This window comes from Cynara cardunculus, assembly GCF_001531365.2.
Source record: "Cynara cardunculus var. scolymus isolate 2C chromosome LG 16, CcrdV1, whole genome shotgun sequence".
Classification (NCBI taxonomy): Eukaryota; Viridiplantae; Streptophyta; class Magnoliopsida; order Asterales; family Asteraceae; genus Cynara; species Cynara cardunculus.
In genome coordinates, this window is record NC_037543.1 from 8,582,260 (window position 1) to 8,587,990 (window position 5,731).

Below are 5,731 nucleotides of genomic sequence, written 5' to 3' on the forward strand. Positions count from 1 at the left end.
GGTGGAGTGGTTAGTGCATGGGCAGTTCATAGCGCTGAACCCAGGTTCAAATCCCTCTACACACATCTTGTGCGACATTTACCAAAGGGGCATGCATAGCCCTGAACCTACCTGAGATTATTTTAGCTTCGGCTCATGTACCGTATAAAAAAAAAAAAAAAAAAAGAAAGGAAAAAAAAAGAAAGTTGTCTTATCAAATAACAGTAAGAAAATGTTACATATAAAGTACATGTCCTTTTTTACTATTTTGAGATCTTTTTCAGTTAGTCAGTCTCAGCTTGAGAATTTTCCTTAAGTTATATCTAAGAAAATTACAAGTACGGAATCTGAAACTGAAAGCTTATTCACTGACTTATAGATTGTCAATGAATGTGAAAAGTAACATTGGAACTCATAGACTTGTGTCCCTATTACTTTTTTCAGGGATCTTTTTTAGTGAAGTACATGAAATACTCATTTTATTATCATTGGAAATATTATAATTATTACAGTACATGTCTAGTGCTTACAGATTATAAGTACAATCACTGAAAGTAGACATAGTACAAGAAGTTACAAGGAAAAGTGGATTGTTGTTACAAAGAGAAACTATTCTAGAACACTTAGATCATGTAACTAGGTACATCTTCACCAAGGTTTCTTCGATGTAGGAATTCTCTTTGTATATTCAGATCTACGACTTTTCCAGGCATGCTATCATCTATCCAGAGCAAGAGGTAAACCAGATGACCCATTGGACATAGATGTAGCTCTTACATTCTCTGAAATCTGACTTTACCTTCATAGTCAAGGAATATAACTCCTAACTCAGGTTTAAAATGCAYAGAGTTGGGTGTATAGGGACCCTTATCTAGAAAGTCAAGATTCAGCATAGAAATGTCAGTACTCATATGACCCTTCAGGACTTCATCTAAGGAGAACCTTGTTTCATGTTTGTTCCTTAGGAATGGTCCATCATTAGGATAAGAGAGCTTGAGTTTCTTCTTCCCACCTTTCTTCAGAGATGGCCTGTCAGGAACCTTGACATACCTGGACATCCTTTTGATGAGCTCACTGATGGTGTCCTCGATAAGTGTCTTGTGTCTCGACTTGGATCGATGAATGGCTTGTCTGATCTCCATCCATTCGTTGTATCCATAACGGTAGGAAGGGTACTCGGTAACGACATCAAGATTGTCCCTGGTGATGAGCATTGAGACCAGTGTTCCACCGTCTTTAGAACGTCTGCTGATGCTGACGTTGATAATCGGGCGTGGACTGATTCTCTTTTTCAGCTTTGCTTCGCTCCATCGCTTGTCCTTTTCCACCAGCTTCAGGTTTTTCTCATGCTCAGCTTCTACAATAGAAAGAAGTTTAGCCTGGGCTTGGACAACGTTCACTATTTTCTTAGACCTTTTCTTGGGGAGGACCTTTTCAGCTAGTGACTTGGCCACCTTCAAGCTGTCTTCAGTCTGCTGCTTTTGAAACTCTAGCTCTTCTTCAGCCCTCAATGCCTCAAGTCTTTCAGCTTCAGAAAATAAGTCGAACTCACCACCACTAGAGGTACGAAGAGGAATTTTTACTCTAGTCTGGTCGAATGACTCCTTTAGCTGAGACATCTGCTGGTCAGTAGAAGCATAGGAGACGGGGTGATCAGGTACCTGCTCCAGTCGACCGCAGGTTGTTGATGGAATATGAAGTTGATAGTTTGAAGTAATCACTACCTGAAAGGTAGAGTCTTCAAATAAAGGTTGTTGAGGGATATTGAACAATACATTTAAGTTTCCTTCTTCAGCGACTAACGGCCTGAGAAGGAGCAGGAGCAGGAGCAGCATCAGATGATTCACCAGCGCTGGACCTCATCTCCCCCTCTCTGGCTAATACTTGAGAGAATTGGCCAGAGAGTTCGTCCAAGCGCTGATGCTGGAGAACCATTATCTCCTCTAGCCTTGACAAAGCACTGGCTAGAGTTGTCGTTGCCTCACGCGCCTCATGGAGCTGGGCGCGATCACTGGAAGAGAAAAAAGGTGGAATCACTGGAGCTGGTTGACGGACAGCATCCAAGATCTGTTGAAGAAGACCAGTTTGCTGATCAACGGTAGCCTGAGCATCGTTAGCCCTGCTGTGAAGAACAGCAATTGCATTGGTGTTGGCTTGAACAGCTTCTTGGAGAGTCTGGAGATGACTCTGAACTTCTTGAACGTCAGCCTGGATGGCAAGGAAGCTCACATCAAGATCACCCTGACGGGACATCTCTTGGTGGACTTCGTTGATCCTGCAGAGGATGGTATCAATAGCTGGAAGGAGAAGTTTGATGTCTGATGACATATCATAGTCATCGTCAATCTCTTCATCTCCTTCATCATCTTTCTCGCCCCCGTCCTCTTTCTCTCCCTGAGCATCAGATTGATGCATCGAAGAAGGACCTGCAAGAGAGGAAGTGTGAGCTAAGTGCTCAAGGTTAGTACAAAAGAACGGGTAGGAAGATGGAATACCCGAGGGGCGATCAATGACATCTAAAGGATTATCACTGGCATGATCAAAGATGTCGTCGAGAGGATGGATATCTGTATGCTTAGGAGCATCGAGAGGAGCAACCTCAGGTCCAATGGTGCGCGTCTCAGTATCACGAAGGACAGTCGCTGATACATCATCGACATGTGTAAAGACCAAAGAAGGAGGAGAAGAGAAAATGGTCGAGAAGAGATGTGGGTGTTCAGCGGTGGCGGCGCTGATATTCACACCTTCAGTGATTTGGGTCATTGAGGCAGTTGTGGTAGGTACCACTGATACGACAGTGATGGAAGAGATCACTGAAGAGCTAGGAGGGTTAGCAGAAGACGCCTCGGGGTTAAGACTAGTTTCAATAACTGAAGCCTTTTGAGAGGCTCCAGCTAGACGTGGCTGTCCCCTTTTTGGACTTCTTGACTTTCTAAGGAGAACCAAGAGATTGTTGAGAGGGTCATTTTGAAGGGGTTTTAGTGGCTTGGCTAGACGCCTAGGGGGGTTACCCTTGTCGTGGCCACCTGAGCAGAAGAGGTAGTGATGGACACAATACAAGTTAGTGCCACATCACTGTCCCTCAGCATATGATCCAGAATCCTGGATCCAAGCTTGAAAACCTGGATGTTTCTTTCTTTGGCGAAGAGATCTTTAAAGATCTTGGAAAACACCATTGAAAGAAACCTGGTGTAAGGCACCACCTTTTCTCGCTGGTGCTTGTTCAACTTGAGCACCAGGTTATCGAAAATGATCGCAACATAATTTATATTGCGACGTTGAATCGCAGATACGCCTATGGTTAAGGCGATCCTAGAGGCCTGGTCCTGACCTCCAGTTTTTCCACCCATGCACTGGATGAAATGAGAAACCAGGTATTGCCAGACAGCTGACATCCTGTTCTTCTCAATCTTTGTCAAGGACTTCAGAGGGGCGTTGGAGTCCTTCTTCATTGGCCACTAATAGCCAATGGCATCAAGAAACTCGATGATCTCGGTGGTGGTTGGTTCGCTATCGTAGGGGCCCTGGGAAGGCGGAGAGCCGACCTGAGAGTGGTGACGCCAAAGTTCACTTCCATGCGATTAAAAGTGAAGTTGATTTGCTCCGCTTGGTGTCCGGGCCTGACTTCAACTTCAACAACTTCAGTAGTGAACCAGAACTGCTGAAGGAGTTCTTTAACCATGATGGGCTCATGGTTGAGTGCGTAACCCAAGGACGACTGCTTGAGGAAGTCAGCCGCGTCCTGGTAAAACGCCTTTGAAGAAGGTATCTCCAACATGGCAATGTGGTTGTTGGCCTTGATGGAGATCTCGTAGATGAAGAAGTTGACGTTCTTGGCTGCCATCTGTTTGTAATAATAAGAAGTAAAGCAAACAGGTTGTTAGAAATAAACCAAGAGTTTTTGGGGTAAGAGTATAGAAAAGGTTTTTGAAACAAGTAAAAACTTCTTTTGAAAAACCTTAAAAGATTAGGGTTTATCAAGTGGAATGTGTATAAAGAAACAAGATTATAACCAATTAGGTGTTGATTAAATAATCTTTATTGTTTAATGTATTAAGAGAACAAAGTTCTTAAAACAAATTAAACATATTTCTTAAAATAGAAGATAAAGAAAAAGAATAAGATATCGACCTTAGTTGTATGAGAGAAAAGGTCGAACGAGCTTTGAAGATTTTAGAGGATTCTTGCTTTGGAGAAATTCTTGCAGAGGTTCGATTAAGAATTTTGAAAGCGTAAAGAGAAAAGTGAAGAAGAAGTCTCATATTTATATGTAGGAGGAGAGAGAAGAAATATGAGAGGGAAAAAGACGACGGTTCGGGAAAGTGGTCATGATGAAAAAGATACCACATTCTCATCCATGATTGGATGGCATTAAATGAGGTAGCGTAATGACAGAAACTTTTGCGCGTCTCAAAGCGTCGCGCATAGTAAATAGAGAATGTCGTCATAAAGACGGTTCATTAACTATTTTCTTTTAAAAACAAAAAGTTTTTAAGAAAACGAAGAGTCATACAACGTTTAACAAAACACTGATTAGACCGTTTAAAACATTTTATCACTGAAAAGAAAGATTCAGTGAGAGTTTTAAGACATCAGTGTGAGTGATAAGAGAGTCACTGAAACTGGCATTAAAAAAATGATTTAATCACTGAAAAGAAAGGTTCAGTGATCATTTTGATTTTTAAGAGAAGTATAAAGATATACTTAGAGATGTGGTCAGTGACAAGAGAATCACTGAGACTACCTTTTAAAACATTTGTCATTGAAGATGAAATGCTTCAGTGAAGGTTTTAAGTTTAGAAAAGAGAAGAGTAATTATACCTGAAAGAAAATAGATATTACTCAAAAGTTCAGTGTCAGAGATAGGACACTGAATCATTTCACTTACTGAATGATGCTTAATAGCTGAAGATTAATCTTCAGTGTTCAACATACCCAATTCGCTGATCAAGATGTTAAATCTTGTCTCATTAAGAGGCTTGATGAAAATGTCAGCGAGTTGATACTCAGTTGGAACGAAGTGAAGTTCAATATCACCATTCATAACATGATCTTTGATAAAATGATATCGGATCTCTATATGTTTGGTCTTGGAGTGAAGTACAGAGTTGTTTGCAATAGCAACAGCACTAGTGCTATCACAATAGATAGGAACCTTTGAAAACTGAATATCGTAGTCCAGCAGCTGGTTTTTCATCCAAAGAATTTGGGCACAACAACTACTAGCGGCTACATATTCAGCTTCAGTTGTTGATGTAGACAATGAATTTTGCTTTTTACTTTTTACTTGTCCAGCTCACCAACTTTCCACCTAGAAGCTGACAGCCTCCAGTGGTGCTTTTCCTATCAATTTTGCAACCTGCAAAATCACTATCTGAATAACCAATAAGGTCAAAACCTGAATCTTTAGGGTACTAAAGACCTATGTTAGGAGTTCTCTTAAGATATCTGAATATGCATTTGACAGCGATCAGATGGGATTCCTTTGGTTCAACTTGATATCTTGCACATAAGCAAGTGGAGTACATGATATCGGGTCGGCTAGCTATGAGATACAGCAGGGAGCCAATCATTCCTCTGTAAACAGTAACATTTACAGGCTTTCCATTTGGATCCTTGTTGAGAGTGAGTGGAGGAGCCATTGGAGTTTTCATAGATGAACTGTTGGATAGATCAAACTTCTTTAGCATGTCTCGAACATACTTACTTTGGTTGATAAAGATACCTTTATCTGTTTGTTTGATCTGGAGAC